Source organism: Camelus dromedarius, chromosome 8, assembly GCF_036321535.1.
Source record: "Camelus dromedarius isolate mCamDro1 chromosome 8, mCamDro1.pat, whole genome shotgun sequence".
In the NCBI taxonomy this organism is placed as follows: Eukaryota; Metazoa; Chordata; class Mammalia; order Artiodactyla; family Camelidae; genus Camelus; species Camelus dromedarius.
Genome location: NC_087443.1, coordinates 21417156 through 21436449, shown reverse-complemented (window position 1 = coordinate 21436449; position 19294 = coordinate 21417156). Strand labels below are relative to the sequence as shown.

The 19294-nt window shown below is 36.5% G+C and overlaps 1 protein-coding gene across 10 annotated transcripts in view; it reads right to left on the bottom strand.

Annotated features, from left to right (window-relative positions):
• SHLD2 (shieldin complex subunit 2) overlaps positions 1-19294 on the bottom strand; it is a 77077-nt gene that overhangs the window by 50878 nt on the left and 6905 nt on the right. For 8 of the 10 annotated variants that reach the window (XR_010381906.1, XR_010381905.1, XR_010381907.1 and 5 more), the window contains exon 3: positions 2765-2811. The gene's annotated coding sequence lies outside the window, so the exon portion shown is untranslated. Of the gene's footprint in view, positions 1-2764; positions 2812-18789; positions 18829-19294 lie in introns of all 10 variants that reach the window. The other 2 variants (XM_031461007.2, XM_031461008.2) reach the window with 2 other exon arrangements.

Below are 19294 nucleotides of genomic sequence, written 5' to 3'. Positions count from 1 at the left end.
AAAAGACTTTAGAATACTGTCTGGTACCTATCAAGAGTACAATACAACAATTATTACCTGAAATATTAGAGGACAAGATTATATGCATATATTTAATGCAGAAATATAATTTTAAATCACAACTATAATACATTATCATGGTCAAAAATAGCTTTTTGATTACAGTTACTAATGCAACTAAGTTCATTTTGCTAGGACCACATTTATATAGTTGGTCTACCTCACCTTCTGTCATTAATCATTTCCTATCATTTCTTTCACAAAACCTTCTGTCATAATGCCATTTGGGGAGGGGGTGAGCAGAGGGAAAAGACCCAAAATACCATCCTTCTAAATAACCAGAGAAGTAAACACAAATGACACTATTTCTGTCAATACGTCACAACCATAGAATACATAGGCATTCAATGAAAAATAAAAACAGGTTTAGAGATGGAAAAAATTATTTGCAAATCATATATTGGAATAGGGTCTAATATCCAGAATATATAAAGAACTCTTACAGCTCAACAACAAAAAGACAAACAACCCAATTTTATAATGGGCAAAGGAGTTCAATAGATATTTCTCCTAAGAAGATATTCAAATGGCCAACACGCACATGAAAACATGCTTAACGTTGAGGGGTGGGTGTAGCTCAGTGGTAGAGCACATGCTTAGCATGCATGAGGTCCTGGGTTCAACCCCCAGTACCTCCGTTAAAATTTTTTAAAAAAAAAGAAAAGAAAATATGCTCAACGTCATTAGTTACTAGGGAGCTACCACTCCAAACTGCAATGAGACACTACTTCACACTCCCTAGAATGGCTATAAAAATTTTTTTAAGGAAAATGACAAGTGGTGGCAAGGCTGTGGGGAAACTGGAACTCTCGTACATTGTTGGTAGGAATATAAAATGGTGTAACTGCTGTGGAGAACAGTTTGGAAGTTCCTTAGTAAATTAAACGTAGAAGTGAAAAGTGGAAATAATCAAAAATCCATATTCGTCAACTGGTGATGGGATAAACAAAATGTAGTACATCCATACAATGGAAATTACTCAGCCACAAAAAAGAATGAAGCACTGGTCTGTGCTATACTACAGAGGAACCTCAAAAACAGGTTGAGTGAAAACATATGACTCAAAGACCACATATTGTATGATTTCATTTATATGAATACCCACAGTAGGCAAATCCACAGACACAGAAAGCAGGTTAGTGGTTGCCAGGGGCTGGGGGAGAGGAGGAAAAGGCAATGACTGCTTAATGGGTATAGGGTTTCTTTCTGGCGTGATGAAAAAGTTCTGGAATCAGATAGTGCTGATGGTGGTACAACACTGTGCGTGTACTTAATGCTACTCAACTGTACACTTTAAAATGGTTAATAATTTTATGTGTATTTTACCACAATAAGAAAAACAGATAAATAAAAGCTTAAACAAACTAAAAACATCTGGAACAAGGCTCTGGGTAAAGATGGAAGATTGAATGCACATTTAATTTCATTCCTTCTCAAAACTGTGCTAAATTGCTAATAAAGCATTTTTTAAGGCATGAACAAAAATTTAAAGGCTGGAAAGCAGCAGATGGACCAGTGATAACTATCAGCAGACCCAAGAAAGATGAACCCTAAACCAGCAATGTGGAAAGCAAAAAACCAATACGACTGAGCCCACAGAATTCTCAAAAGGCTCAGGAATTAGTAACAGATGTTACCTCTGGAAATAGGGGTAAAGGGAGCACTAAATAAGGAAGTTTAATTACAAGCCCTCAAAGAAATGGCTTCATTTCTCAATGTCTTCCTAAATTTCATGTGGTTGTGTTACTATGCCTCTTTCACCAAGGCAAAATTTTAGAGGATTATTCTCTGAAGAGGATTTCCAAATAGAGGGACACAAAGCACAGTGTAGGGAGAAACATGCAGTGCAACCAGGGGCCTCACGTAAATACATACATACACTGAATGCTGAAATCCTCTCCTTCCCTCATGCAGCCCCTAGAGAACCCACAAATAAGCTTTCACCCACCAGGCAGGAGATTTAGACATAACAACGTAAGTTATGTCCTAAACTGAAAACATCACTTCAACTATGTCACTTGAAAAGTAACAAGCAAATACCAGACGGCTAGGAGTTGAAAAAGTTGAGAGTAACTACCTCTGAGAAGGGGACAGAAAGGCAGGGACTGAAAACAAAAACAGAAAGAAACAGAGCGAGGGACTGAGAAGTACTGTTTGTCTGGACAATCCCAGACAAACCGCTTAACTCAATAAACTGTATAACTTTGAAAAACAAATGAAGTTTTAAAAAAAATATAGAAGACAAGGAAATAAAATAATTAAGGATTTCCCAAGGACATAAACCCACCTTGGCAACTAAATGTGACCTCTGGAAACTAGTAAGTCTAACCTAATTGTCCTGCAAAGTGAAACATAACAAAAAAGAATGCATTTGATGGGGGAGGGGGGGAGGAAGAGCAACAAAGAAGCAACATTGTTCTCATGCTGTCATAACCCTTGCCAAATGCATGACATCAACAGCGGAAACCCCTAGGTCTCCGTGTTCAGTTCCCCAGTCTATAAAGTGGGGATAACAGTATCCCTCTCATAGGATTGTTGTGAGGCTTCGATACAATAATGAACATTAAAGAGCAGACAGCAATGTTGGAAATAAATATTATTAACACAGTTAATACTTTACTCTTTTTTTAAACAACTGAAATTATTTTTTATTTCAAATCATTCAATTGTCACAGTGATACAGAAAGTTTACTTGAATGCTTACCTTGTATACTCAAACATCCAGGCCTCTAACTCTTTCACATATATCTCCTAAAAGGGGGGGAAGGAGATAAAGTGATTATCCAAGAGAAACAGAAAAAACAGTTAATGAAGATTGTTATAAAGATGCTAATCATACTGAAGAACCAACTGCACTTGAAAAAATACTCAGGCCACCAGGCTTTATCTTACAATTTTTAGTTGGATTATGATCAATCATTCACTCATGAAGCAAGTCAGCAATGAGAAAAGTTTGTACTAACTATACATTAACTCAGTAATGCTGAGACAAGCTTTTTCCATTTCTAAATAGGTAAAGTCTCCAAATTATGCACAGATGGTGCTCTCCAAGTTCAGTTCTACTTTGTTATAAAACCTGTGGAACACTTTTCCAAAGAAACAAAATTATGAAATAAAGTTGAGACCTTGGGCAATGAATAAGGCCAATTTAATCCATAACAACGGAAGAATCATGGAAAAAAGAAAAGAATAAATATAACCATGTTAGATGCTTTCCAGCACTTCTTTTGTGCTCTCATAGCTAGCAAAAAAATAGCTCTACTTGGGATTAAGAACTGTGTCACACTTTGTTTTATTCACTCTTATATCCTTGTAAACATAAACAGTATATAACAGAGTACCTCCCTTCTATCTATTAAATAAATAAAATATTTATTTAACAAAAGGATAATGAGAATTAAGAGTATTATTATATTGTATATATGTACACTACATTTTCCTTATCCATTCATCCATCAATGGACACCTCGGTTTTCCATGTCTTGGCTATTGCAAATAATGCTGCAATGAACATGGGGTTGCAGATATCTCTGCAAGATAGTGATTTCATTTCTTTAGAATATATTCCCAAAAGCTGAATTGCTGGATCATACAGTAAGTCCATTTTGAATTTTTTGAGGTAGGTTTTTTTATTTGCAGTTTTTCTACTATTTCTAGTTAGTACAGAAGGCTATCAACTGAAAAATCAATACAATGGCCCAAAACATGCAATAAAAAAACTTATTAGAAGACTCAATATTCAGACAAAAATCCTAATTAAAACCCAACATTTTTCTAGTTCAAATGCAACTACCTATACTTAGAGATTTCAGAAATGAAGTAGATAAAATTACCCAATGGAATAATATAAATTATTTTAGGAACAAAAATAATTACAAAAACAACTGAAAATTATTTAAAATTACAGACTTTAGCAAACAATGTATTTGATGTCCACATTGCAAAGCTGAATTTCACAGTTTAAATCCTGAGACAATTTACCTAAAAAAGAAATCCTTTAATTTTTCATTACTCAAATAAAACAACTCAATTCCTATGACACGTCCTTAAAGGAATAAAGATTAATTTATCCTAGAGAGATAGAGCTCACTTCAAGCTTTACGGAATATTTGATAATCACATTTCTTCTTCCCGACACAAAATTCAGGTGGATTGTCACCTTAAATGGAGTAAAGCATGAAAAGCACTTAAGCTCCAATCTAGTATTAGAAATAATCCACAAATATTATTTCTCTTGAATGCCCTTTCTGCTTTGAAAGTCTATTTCCCCAGTGAAAAACCAATTTACTTTACTTTTTATAATGATTTCATTTCATGTAAATTTATGAAGGCTGTATAAATATCTGTTAGAATGAATGTAGGAGTTTGAATAGTTGATAATGACTATTGAGCAAAAGAAGAGACAAGGGTTGTGTCATCAGCAAAGGGGACAAAAGCACCTCTAAATCACCTGCCGTATTAACACAACATCTTTTACACCAAAATTTTAAGTGAGGTTTTTTGTTTGTTTGTTTCATCTACACTCCCCATTACAGTCTCTTTCCCTGGAGAATTTTTTTTTTTAATTGAAGTATAGTTGATTTACAATGTTGTGTTAGTTTCAGGTATATAGCAAAGTGATTTAGTTATAGATGTGTAACTTCTTCAGAATCTTTTCCATTATAGGTTATCATATAAGTGAGGTCTTATTTTTTTTTTTTTTGTTTTATAAGTGAGGTCTTTATGTGATATTTTTGAATAATATGTTTATATCCAAAAGAATTTAATCATAATTAATTAAATCTATTTTGAATTTTGATTCAAGAATGTTTTCTGTAGCAAGAGCAATGTTCAACTTCTCTGCTTTAGTAAACTATATGATAAAATGTGGAACTTGCTAAGGGAAAGCAAAGCAGGAAACTTACTATGTCACTTTTAGACACCTGCCCTTATAGTAAATATCATCAATTCCAAGCATATTCCAAACTTTCAGGAGGTGTGGGTGAAGGAACAAAAGAGCATAAAAACTGACACACTTCCATGGTGTAGGTTTATATCTTAGTGTTTTCATTCTGAAAAGCAAACGAGGCAAATTGAGACTTCCAGCTGGCTGCCAGAAGGGCTGTCACGAGTACCAACATTCTTAGGTTAACATTTTCATAAACTCTTTTCACATTTCTTCCAAGTATCTTAAATAACATTAAACACTACATAACATGATGCAGCTGCTTTGGAATAACAGTTTGGCAGTTCCTCAAAAAGTTAAACATAGAGATACCATATAACTCAGTAATTCCATCCTAGGTAAGTAACAAGGAAAACTGAAAATATGTCCACATAAAAACTTGTACACAAATGTCCAAGTAACATCATTCCTAATAGTCAAAAAAATGAAAACAACCCAAATATCCAACTACTGATGAAAGGATGAACCAAATGTGGTATATCCTAACAACGGAATATTATTCAGCCCTGAAGAGCAATGAAGTACTGATATGTCACACCACAGACAAACTTTGAAAACATGCTAAGTGAAAGGATGCAGACACGTAAGGCAATATATCCTATGATCCTATTTATATGAACTACTCTCTTTTTAAAAATTGGAATATAATCAGTTACAATGGGTCAATTTCTGGTGTACAGTACCATGTCCCTATATGAACTACTGTTAATAGGCAAATCTATAGAGATATAAGCAGATTAGTGGCTGCCAGGGGCTGGGTGAAGTGGAAAAATTTAAGAGGGGTTTCCTTTGAGGGTGATGAAAAAGTTCTGGAACTAGATAATGGTGATGGTTGCATAACACTGAATATATTTAACATCGCTGAAACGTGTGTTATGTCAATTATATTTTAATTAATGAAAGAAACCCTACAAAACAAAAAACAAATGCTAACATCTTATCAACTTCCAAAACAAACGATGCTTATTTCAGTACACCTTTAAAAATCTTATTGTTAATTTCATAAGGATATTAGAAACATTTTCAAAATTAAACGTTTTTCTACAATGCCCAATGCCATCCTTAACTTTCTATTTGCCGGGAATTTTCATAAAACTCTTTACCACCAGCTTTGCAATGCTTAATCTGCCGGGGTCGGGACCAATTTTATATAATACCTACAAAATTCAAGTGAATTTTTAAATGGGCAGAATGTTCGATTAAATTTGGCTTACCAATATCACATGTTGAATTTTAGTACAAGAGAGGAACATATTTATTTCTGATGAATAAGATCAGCAAAAGATCAGAAACTTTTTAGATAGCAAAATTTACCTGGTTTGCTTTAGCCCTCACAAACCTATCTCTGACATTCATTTTTTAAAACGTTGACATTCAATACAAAAAGGCAACATCCAAAAAAAGGCCATGCCAAATGCAATAATAGCTCATTAATCTATTTATCTCAAATACAATAGAAAATACCATTTCTGCTGAATGTGATTCTAGGCAAGGCCAAATTCACCTACATAATAATTTGCCCAATGTTCATTCACAATCTTCCTGCTCTTTCTTAACAAGATTTGAGTTGAATAGGCTCTCAACATATATGAATTAATTACATAAATTATCAGATTAAATAACAATCTCAACTTGAAATAATTACATCTAATTGGGACCTATGCAAACCAGGCAATGGAAGTAAAGGCGTTATATATTTTACTCATTTCAGCCTCACAGTCCTTACAGAGACATTAAGTAACTGACCTAAGGTCACAAAACTAGTATATTGCAAAGCCAGGATTCAAACCAAGATCTGTCAAACACACAATCAGTCTTGCTAAAACATTCCAAGTGCAGGCTTTACAGGAATATATTTTCAGTTTAAGGCAAATACTCATTTTCTCTTGACTATGGCTTCTAAATGCTTTGGGAATAAGGAAGAAAAAGAGTGATTGAAAAGAACGTTGCTGAATAATCAAGTGAGGTGTCTAGGGAAAATGCAATGCACTGTGTGCCTACTATGTGCCACGTGCTGTGCTGGCCATTTTAAATGCATGATCGCTTAACTGTGACAACAGCCCTGGGAGGTAAATATTGGTACTACCTCCTTTTTTATGTAAGATGGAACTGAAGTTTAGAAGGTGCAAGAAGGGCCAAGGTTACAGAAGTTGCAAGGCATATAGTTGGAACTGGAAACCAAACTCAGTTCCTCAATAAATATTTACTGAGTGTTTACTACGTACCAGGGCTATATGGGGCACTTAGAATGGAATATTAGAGTTCCCCCACATACAGCTCAAACCAAACCCATCCTCTTTTTGCTTAGGGAGTAAATCATTGTAAAATTGAAAAATCCCCACAGATTTTTTTCTTTGAATAGCTTTGTTTTAAATGATTACTCATGCTTTGGTCATACACGTTAAGTACTACTCCGAAACCCAAAAAGTGGATTGTCAGAAAAACTGAACAAGCCTCCAGTAGTAAATGAGAAAACTGAAGCAATTCTGTCCTACAGGCATGATTTTGAACATATTGCTAGGTAAAGAAGACCACACTTTGGAAAATACACTTCCTTGTGTTCTGAAGGATGATTTAAACCATTAAGCATTTTGCGAAGCTTTCGAAGGTCTAGCAGATTTTAAATGACAGGAGTGAAATTTCAAAAAGAATAGGAGAAGTCAGCACCAAGGCTAGTTTAACATTAATAATAAGTGATCTAATAAATAGGTCTGTGTTTGCCCAGTCAGGTTTTGCTTATTATGTCAGTTGGAAAGCCAGAAGGAGACTGGTTTCAACTCCCTTACAACCTGTATCATGACAACATCACTTTATCAGAAATGTAGCGCTAATGTCAGCATAACACTGAGACAGTTCAAATTTAAAACTGATGTTTCTTTTCCAACCATTTTCCTTATTCATTTATGGTAGAGAACTGAGATGACTTAACTTAGGGGGGAAAAAGGTAATTAACATGTACTAAGAGCCTTCTATGTGCCAGATACCACATGCATTTTCTTATTTAATTCTCATAGCCACCTGCAAGACATTAACTTTGTCTTTTAGAGGAAGAAATAGAAGTTTTGAGAAATGAAGTACCTTTTCCCAGGTCACATAGCTAATAAAGAGGGAGAGCGCCAAGGTTCAAACTGTGATGTCAACTATTACAATGTTCCAAAGCACTAAATACCTATGTCTTCATTGATAAAGAAACTTCTGTTTAAAAAAAAATTATGGTAATATAATATTGGAGCAGAGAAAGCAGAGTAAAATAATAATTTGGATTGTAAACTGTTTTTGTGCCTCAGAAGTATTAGAGAATGATGCTGATCTTTTTAAAAAATTCCTAGGATGGTCATTGTGAAAGAGAATATAAAATGCCTTTAAGTCAAAATACTAGGCTTTCGAGTAGAAAAAATTAACAAATAAATATAATCGTTTAATATCATCAAAAGAGAACTAAGTTTAAAAAAAAAAAACTAGTTTTATTCTAAAGCAATGGTTTTTAAAAGACTGTAGGTCACTAGCATAGCCTGGCTCAAAGCAGCATTTTTCAGAGTTAACTCCACGGAAGACTAATCTCTACAAAAATATTGAAAGATAATGAGTTTCCACAGTCAAACAAGTTTACGAAATGCTGGACTTCACATTAAACCAGTTTCTTTGCTGGTTACAAATAATATAACACAGTGCCTGGAGTCCTCTGGAGCCAGACTATCTAGGTTTGAACCCCGGCTCTTCCACCTACTAGCTTGGACTAGCCATGGGACTCTGGGCATGGTATTTCACCACTCTGGGCCTCAGTTTTCTAATCTGTTCAAAAAAAAAAAAAAAAAGAGATAACTGCAGAAGACAGACTTGTGAAGATTAGAAAGATTAATAAATGTGAGGTTGAGAGAACAGAGCCTTAAAATAAGTGCTCGATAAACGTTAAATTACTAGTAGTAATATCATTTCCCTGAGTCTTTATGAAGCTGATGAAAGCTGATGTTCATTGTGAATTGCCAAGGGGCAAAGAGTTAACCTAATATGCAGTTTCCCAAACTTATATCATAGAACCCACTTTTCCACAGACCATCCATCAGGAAGACTGGCTAATGTCTTTTCAAAATAAAAAAAACAAAAAGTCTGAGAAACAATACAGAATTCCATCATTAAAATTAAATCTGTTTTAAAAAACACAAGGTAAGCACTTCACAGTTGGTGAACACACTGAGGTGCAGGGAGGGTGGCGTGTCCACAGAGGGCATGGAAGGTCCACGCCCCTTCCCCCATACCTTGCCCCCCCGCATCGCTTCCATCTGGCTCTTCCTGAGTTGTATCCTGTGAAGTAAACCAGTAATCTCTCCTTACAGATTCTTGCACATGGATTCAGTGCCTGAAACCTGCACATGGAGTGGAATGGAACATTGTTTTATTTTTCATTCTCATAGCCCCCAGGGGCTTCAAGAAATCATCTGCCTCATCAGAGTTGCCACTCAATTATCCAAGATACTGTATGGTACCATCCAGCCAGGGATCATTTGAATAAGGACCTGAATGGTTTCCATTATCAAGATATAGTCATCTATCTAAGTCTTATAGCCATCGTATAGACCTGAAGTCAATATCCAAATGATGGTGTTTTTTTTCCATTTGGTGTTTATTGTGCCCATGCGGCAAATTTACAGTCATTACCAGAAATGCCAATTATGCTACCTTTCCACTTAAAACTTTTTCTAAGCGGTATGTGTCAGGATCTTCAGAAATGCTTACACCCTTCGATCAAAGAATTAATTTCCAAGAATCAATATTATGGGAATAAATAAGAATACAAGATAAAACTTCATGTAAATACACATATTGCAACACTGTTTAATATTCTGGAACACTAGAAATACCAAAAAAAAGTAATTTTAGGGGAAGGATTAAACAGAGTGGTACATTAGTTGTATTACACTGTCATTACAAATTATATTTCAGAGATTATGAATAATGCTATGTGAAAAAGCAAGTTATACATTTTTAACAGTATAGGCATAATTTTCTAAAACAAGCCGATAAAACCCTAAGTAATCAAAATCTAAGACAAAAGCTAAATCTAGAAATACACCTAAATGTCAACCATGGTTGATTTGAGCCATAGGTGACCCTCTTTCTAAGTCTCTACATTTTCCAAGTTTCCTTTATTGAGAATGTCTTACTATTAAAATATTTTTTCTAAATCTAAAAAAAAAAGTTGAATTTTTGCCCCTAAATTTTTTTTGTACCCCCACCCCAAATCTCGCTTAATTCTTACTTGCTACCACTTGCCTCTGAGCTAAAGTTCTAATAGATGACAAAAGAAACAGTGTGAAGCAAACTGGCCTAGTGGTTAAAAAGATGGGGAAACTGTGAAATGTGATTTCTTTCAAATGTTACTTATTAGTTTGTGAGAGGCGGAGATGGTTAAACACAACAATGAAATCATATTTCCTGCTAGCTAAATTGTTCTTAGTTTATGTAAGTGTAATCATACACATCAATATTTCTCAGTGTTCTGCAAAAACACCATGCATCATGGTTCTATGACCTGAGGAATTCTGAAAGCATATTTTATGCCAAAGATTAATGTAGTGTAACCTTTGGTTTTAAGGCATTTGGGGACAAGTAAAACTCTTGGAGTATTATCTCACAATTTTATGATTTGATACATTTTCTAATTCCAAAAAATAAACACTCTGAATGTAGCATTTCAGGTTATACTTTAGAACTTAAATGTGACTTAATCATTGCTGCAGTATTACTAAATTTACATGCCTTGAAAGAGATCATGAACTATTCATAATGCTTTTCCCTCCTTTCATGACTCAGAAATTTTCAAGCTGCCCCCCAACCTGGTGTCAGCTGTGCAAAGGCCTGATGACCTAATGAATTCTCACCTCAATTTAGACTCAGGGTTATCTCTACCCACCTACCTATCCCTTAAGAGACAAGCTTGTCAAGGCCAAAAGATCAAGTGAGCACCAACAGCCTCTACCCCTGCCTTCCTCCTCCCCCAGGGCTAAGCCTTGCTGCAAAAGAAAACAGCCCCATGCTAAGGTTCTTCATGACACGCTGAGCAAAGGCCACAGGCTGCTAAACATTGCCAAATAGACCTGGAAACAGGAAGTCACCTAGCTTTGTGCATAACTCTGTACCTCAGTCTGTCAGCATAAACGCAATTTGCTGCAAAATTAATAAGAACATCTTTGAGCTCAGCTAAGACCACCATGTTCATCATCACCACGATCCTCCAAAATGTAAGACCCTCGCATCGATTCTTCTTTCCTGCTGATCTCGCTTCTGCTCTGTACTCTTTCCCCTCTTCGGCCATCACACATCCTCCAACAGCTATATCCCTGGTAACCCTTTTACTGTTCCACTGTAAACAAGGATCCTAGACCCCAACCAAATTATACAACATGCCAGCGGTCTTCTTCTTCTTCTCTATGCTAACCTCGCAGTGAACTCTCCCACTCAGCAAGTATGAAGCATGGACGCCATTCCCTGTTCACCATCACAGTTCTTTAGCCTCAAATAAAGGTACCTCTTTTGAGGTTTAGGTCTTCTGTTGCTACCTTCTCTCTCTTTGTCACCCACTGGCCTCCTGGCCACACTCACTTCAGGCTTTGGAACCTGGTTCAGAATCTTTCCATCCCTTGCTCTGCCTCCATTCTGAGCAACTCACTTGCTGTGTAGCTGACTTCTGACTCGAGCTTTACAGTTCCCTTGTGTCCTCAGCACCAGGAAACTTCTCTTTCTCTCCACTGCAGAAACCCTTTCTATAGCCCGATCTTGGACCAAGTCATAACCAGCAACTGCCCCTCCTATTTAATGCTAAATTCCAGCATCCAGTCTCAAACACTTCATATCCCAGCAGCTACTTTCTGGCTTCATTTGTTCCCCATTCGGCCTGGACTCAATGGCCCATCACTCCAAGTGCTCCCACTACTAGAATTTCCTGCCTCCTTACCCTTTCTGCCACACTGGCCAGTAAAACTCGGACCAAGATCAGTCCGATTGTTCAACTTGTCTGCTCTGATACTCAGGCTGGTGAGGCCTGGGGGGCAGGGGAGGTAGGAGTCATCACACAACCATATACACCAGAGCCTTGAATAATGCATTATTACAATTCTTCTAAGTAATCCCATTCAGTTAGCCCTCTCATTTCTCTCAATGGTCCTCTCAAAATTCTCCCTTTCTCATCAAACTCTCCTCTCCAATCACCATCACCTTCCCCTATAATCTCAGCTGATGAGGATATCCCCCTAGGTCATTAAAAAAATTCATCAAGTGTGTTGATGCCCCAGATTTCTCACCTACCAGCCAAACACTTTTCTCCATCTGCACCATCCCTTCTTCCTTTATTCCTGCTTCAGTGGAAACAAGACTCTTACTCCCACTCACACCAGCGTCTTCACTGACCCCTCTACTCCTAAAGACAATGTTCAATCAGTCTCACACACCTCCTTTTCCCAGTGGCTTCAACTTCTCCCTTCCTCCTGACTTCTTCCGTTTAGCATATAAGCATGCTTAACTTTCCCTCATCATGATGGAACATGCCGTCTACATACTATCCTGTATCTCCACAAGCTTTTTGGAAAGAACATCTGCATTTACTGCTTCCCACCTCTCACAACATTCACTCGTCAGTCCTCAGCAACCTGGCATTTATCTTTACCATGGAAACGCACTGACACTGTTCTACAGAAGATGGTCAGTCAGCCACTTGTTGATTTGTCCTTCTATTAGTTGACCCATTTGATACATCTGACACTGCTGGCCACTCTTTTCTTAAAAATTCTCAGTCTTCATTTAACAACATTTACTGAAAACCTACTTTATGATAAGGGGATAAGATGATGAACATGACAGTCTTAGACCTCAAGAAACTTAAAATCAAGTTGAGGAAGCTTCTATGATAATTCATACCCTTCTTTCCACCTCTCAGATCACCCCTTCTTTTCTCTACTAAGCCCTTAGGTGCTGATCATCCCCCAGGCCTCCCATCTTTGCTCTTCTCACATCCATCCCAGGATTACTGTATTGACATTACCTACTCACTGATGATTACAAAATTTATATCTCTTGCTGAGAAATCTACCCCAAGTTCTGGATCCATTTACTCCCTCTGAAAAGGTACTGGTACTTGGATATCTCACTATCTTGATAGTGCCCTTTGATACACAAAAGTTTTCAATGTTGATAAAGTCCAATTTAACTATTTTTTTCTTTGGCTATTTGTGCTTTGGGAGTCCTGTCTGAGAAACTGCTGCCTAATTTAAGATCATGAATATTTACACCTACACATTTTCTAAGAGTTTTATAGTTTCAGCTCTTATATTTAGGTCTTTAATCCACTGAAACCGTAATTCTCGAGAGCTAAGAATTTCAATGGCAATGTCTAAAGAGTAAAAAAAAACTTTTTAACTTCTAAAGCCATGGCTTTAAATATCACACCCCAAGGCAAGAGAACTTTCCTGGCAGAGTTTATACTGTAAACTACAGCATAGAGGAAGTGGCAGGTGGTGACGTAAATGCAATTCTCCCACCCAACTGAGAGGCCATAAAAACCTAGGGGAGGAGCACAGAGAGAAAGAGGAATTAGAAGATAGTTTAGATATTAGTTCAAAATCCCTACCTCCTGGCCTATCTGGGACTGAGTCTTGGGGTGAGGAAGGGTGAGAAAAATCTCTAGTATGTTTAGGGAAGGACTCAGAATAGAAAATAATTATGTTTCTCCTTCCCAGTTTATGGTCCAGAGAACTGCAAGCCTTTTAGCAAAACCTTGCAACCAACACTGTATGGATGTGGTAAGGGAGCAATTGCCAATGACATGCCCAGACCACATTCCTGAAAAGTTACCTCAATCCCAATCATCCCAGCATGATGTAGAAACCATTAAGGAGTTTGCTTTGGGCCCACGGGTGCAAAAGAGCCTGGGATTAAGGAGGACCCAGCAGACAAAGATCCATGGTAGCAGCAGGAACCTCAGCCTCAGATGCAATAGAGCAGACAGTGCCATTCAAGACTAAGTCAGAACAAGTTCAGTGCAGCCATTATGGAAAACAGCATGGAAATTCCTCAAAAGACTAAAATTGGACTTACCATATGATCCAGCAATCACACCCCTGAGCATATACCCAGAGAGAACCTTAACTCAAAAAGATACATGCACACCAATGTTCATAGCAGCACTATTTACAATAGCCAAGACACGGAAACAACCTAAATGTCCATCGACAGATGACTACATAAAGAAGCTGTGGTGTATTTATACAATGGAATACTACTCAACCATAAAAAAGAATAAAGTAATGCCATTTGCAGCAATATGGATGGACCTGGAGATTGTCATTCTAAGTGAAGTAAGCCAGAAAGAGAAAGAAAAATACCACATGATATCACTTATATGTGGAATCTAAAAAAAAAAAAAAAAAAAAGACAAACGAACTTATTTACAAAACAGAAACAGACTCACAGACATAGAAAACAAACTTATGGTTATGGGGGGTGGGGGGAGGGATAAATTGGGAGTTTGAGATTTGCAGATACTAACTACCATATATAAAATAGATAAATAACAAGTTTATACTGTATAGCACAGGGAACTATATTCAATACCTTGTAGTAACTTATGATGAAAAAGAATATGAAAATGAATCTATGTATGTTCATGTATGACTGAAGCATTGCGCTGTACACCAGAAATTGACACAACGTTGTAATGTACTAAAGAAAAAAAAAAGACTAAGCCAGAACAAGGTACAACTCAGGAGTGGCACAAAGATGAGACGCCCTCTCTTCAATACCAGGAAATATTACAGGGCTTCTCTACTAATACCTTCCAGACCAGAGGGAAAAAAAAGAAAGTTATGTGGAAAAACTGAGTATTTATCCATAGAACTAACTACTTACCCAAAGGTCTGATTTCATCTGGAATTAACTAGGTTAAACCAGAAGCTACTGACTTTATCTTAAATTGCAAAGGTTGTTTTCTACTACCCACTAGAGATAAGAAGCTCCAGAGACAAGGAAATTTTAGTTATAGAAAAACAATGAAAGTTACATGTTTACACATTCAAGTTTGTAGTTTACGAAATCTATGCCTGCTATACTTCCAATTAGGTGTCTCACTGCACAAAAAGTAAAATGTCAAATCCTTGCCTGCGTGATCTACCACTGCAAAATCACAACATGCTGCTCTTTACTTGGAAACCGAAATTACATTGGTTTCTGTCCATTCCTAAAATATGCCAAGGTCTTTCCTCTCTCATGGCTTTGCCACTCGCTATTTCCTTTACTCATTCCCATAGCTCTTTATATAGGTTGCTCCAACTCAACCTTTAGTTTCAATGTAAATGTTTCTTCCTTGAAGAGGCCTCTCTGACCACTTTGTAAAAAGCAGTACAGCACCCCATTACCTCCTATCCTGCACCCCTTGCAATCTAAACTCCCAAGCTCTATCCTCGTCTGTCTTGTTCTCCCCAGGGTCTGGTCAACGATAGGCACTCAATAAATAGTTCTACGTGAATGAAAGAATCAAAGTTAAATGGGAGAGACAAAATAAACTTTAAAATCTTCTAATAAATCTAAGTATTAAAGAGTTAAAAAAATTAAAAGTGGACAACCATCACATCTTAATTTGAATATCAAAGTCAAATAAAAGACCATAAGTCAGTTTCTCTTTCTGTTTTAAGAACAATGCAACTAAAGAGTTTCAGAAAGGTGGTATGTAAAACCATAGGGCGCTTTCTCCAGGCTAAAGCCATTTAAAACAGAGACAAACATCCAGCAAAGAATCAGGGCAAGTTTTTTTTTAATTAAAATAAATAAATAAAGCCCACAAGAATAAAATTTAGCATATAAAAACACCAAAGACCCAAAGAGACTGTTTGAATATAATGGAAGGTGCTTCATAGTCTTTTATGGTTAAACAGTAATGTAAGACAGCAATTCTCCCCACATGACTCTATAAATCTAATGCAACTTCGCGTAAAACACAAAAGGATCGTGTTTATGTTTCAGTTAATCATGATCAATATTAGACATACTTAAATATATAAACAGAAACATAAGTTCCAGCTCTCCAAAATGATGAGCTAGATTCAAGCCAACTCGTCCTATGAAAACTGCTAAAAGCACTAGATGAAATATAAAAAACAAATTATTAAAAGTCACTAAGAGATAACAAGATAGTAAGGAATTACCCAGTTAAAACTGTAAGAGAAAATCAGGAGTCTAGAGCAAGTTAGCATTGGAGCTGCTTTTGACCTGAGGGAAAATATAAATTTTTGTCTGACAGTATCACAGGGTATGGGAAACATAATTCAAAGCACAGAACCTACATAAAATGATGAGTTTAGTAAGATGGTAACCTGTAACCCTGAAGGGCAACACTCTCAGGGTAACAGTCATCTGAAAGTAAGCCAGGCCCTGGAGTCCTGTAACCAAGGTTTGCATTGTCTCATGGTCCTGGGAATTGCAAACCTTGGATTAAGGTGGCACTTTGCCTGACCTCAGGCAACTATAGAACAAAGCTTAAAAAAATTAAAAGTCAGAAAACACAAAAAGAATAAGTAAGATACACAGAAGATAAAGTGAGAGAGGACAGAATTGAGTAGAGACAGTATTTGAAGAGGTAACAGTTGAAAATGTTCTCAAACCTATGAAAGATGCCCATCTCTAGATTCAAAAATCACAAAGAACAAACAAACAACAGAGGATATCAGTAAGGCCAGTCATACACTGGTCTTATGAAGAGATACACCATCTGGTGAGCTGCCCCACCTGATCTCGTGCCATTTCTTCTCCTGCCTCTCCTTCCTTCCCCTTCCCCCCACCCTCTGCCATACACACACACACACGTATACACACACTCCAGCCACAGTGAATTATGATGCAGCTACCTAATGCACACCATTTTGATCAGGCTTTTTTGGTTTAAAAAAGAAAACTCAGACCACATTTAAAAGAGGGGACAGGGATATTATATACATAGATGAGAAACAAAATTAAAATTGGAAAACCTCTTTCTGATCATGTCATATCACAGGCTTCTCGCCAGCATTTAGACTGGATGTGGCTGCCCAAAAGGCATCTGCTGCCCAAAGGGACCTTCCCAAAAGGCAATCGGTCATCTGTAGCCTGAGAAACAGTAGATTAAAGACACATGACCACCTTAAAGGACTGAGGACATAGCAGTGATGGTGATTAAGATCAACAGTATATGTACAGGTAATGTGGCAAAAAGCATGTTGGTCAATATGACAGATTGGCTGCAATGACAATCAAAAATAAATATACATACATACATACATACATACATACATACATACATAACATACACCTGTACTAAAACTAATTTCTTAGTTTGATAAAAATGTATCACATAAGATGTTAATATCAGGAAAAGATGGGTGAGGGAAACTCTTTGCAGTATCTTTGTATGTCTTCTGTAAATCTAAAGTTATTTCTAAAGGAAAATTATTACAAGAAAAATTATTATCAGTAAAATTATTCAAAATAAAAAATGGAAAAACTAAAAATACCTAGTCATTTTTTCCTTTGGTAGTTTCCCCCACTACCAAAATGCAGACCATTCCAAAGGAACTTTTCATAAGCTGAAACAGCGTAAAGCGAAGAAGCAAGTTACCTTAGGAGAACTCTAGCTAATAGATGCACAAAACAGACTGAGACAAAGCACAGATATGCACAGGAACGATTCAAAGCCATGGCCACCTGATGCTGAGATGCTGACTGTGGTTCCTGAGAAGGAACTTGGTGGGGCCACTTTCGCTGCTCATGGTTGGCTCCCTTCAAAACAAACGCTGAATGCTATTTTTGCTTTTTGCCATTTTTCATTAAAGCGAAAATCCTCTTCAGATTTCTTTCAGTTATTGAAAACAGGTACTAACGTGGGTCTTTCATAAAAGTGAAGTGGCATAAAGCAAATTTTCCAAAAGTGGAGAATTACCTGTATTCATACCTTAATTATATCACAGGGTGCTTTCATGCACCTAGATAATTTTTTAAGCATTACTCTCTCATATTTCAAAAATTTCAGGTTTTATCCTGCTTTTAAAAATTCTAATTCATTTTTACTAGTTATTACTGCTTTAACTGATAATTATAGAGAAAAACGAGAACAACTTAAATATTTCATACTGAGAAACAATATGAAAAAAATTGTGATTTAGATAAGAAATAATATGAATTGATAGAAATAGGCTGGTGGCAGAGGGTATAGCTCAAGTGGCAGAGCGCATGCGTAGCATATACAAGGTCCTGGGTTCAATCCCCAGTACCTCCTCCAAAAATAAATAAGTAAATAAACATAATTACATCCCCCCTAAAAAATAAAATAACAAAAGTAAAATTTAAAAAAAAAGAAAGAAGGAGCTTAGGAGTAAAACCTAAGCTTTCTACTCCATTTAGCCTGTTTCTGAGTTCAGGCAGCCAAGAGCTGGGTCAGTGAGGAACACCTATAGTTAAAAATGCACAGGTGTCATGGACTTAGGGGAAGAATTTCTGTTATTCTCATTTGTACACTTTTTAATTTTTCTCTAAGGAAGTGTTAAAATGAATGAAAACCGTAAGAGACAAGGAACTAGAATTTCTCAAGGCATGGTTTTTTGAGTTTTTCCACTCAAACATTTTCTAATTAATTTAAAGCCAATTGTGGTTGCCTCTCTAACGTGGTTTGGTTCACTTTTTTGGTGTTTGTATTGTATTTTTTAAAAAGGCAGAAAAAAATGAAATTACAGAAGATAGTCGAAGTTTAAAATTCACCTGAATAGACTTACCAGATAATTTATTCAAAATAATTCCATTCTATATCTGATCTAGGAAAAAAACACATGAAGGTAAGGATAAACACTTGCTTTAATTTGAATCTTTCATCAAAAACTTCTCTCATTCTCGAAGTCCTGATATTTCTTCTTTCTGTATTAGTACCTTTTCACTGACACTTCATTCTTTTTTTCTTTTTTAAATAACTGAGTGGAATTTTCATTGTGGATAGCTGGCAGATATCAGTTTCTAGAATCTAAGATGTAATCCCTTTGTGCTTCATTGGTTTTAGATGGCCTGCAAGGATGCAACCATAAAGACTCTCCAGTTGACGAGGACACTGTGGAGGACAAAACTAAGTAAAGGGCACCTTTACGTATCTACCCAGGTATCTTCAAAACAGTCTTATCCCAAGCTGCGCTTCTGATAGTTACTATAACACAGAGACAACAATGAGGCTGTCATTTCCACCCTTAGGACAAAGATAAGAAAAACTTCTAATTTCAACATAAAGGCTAG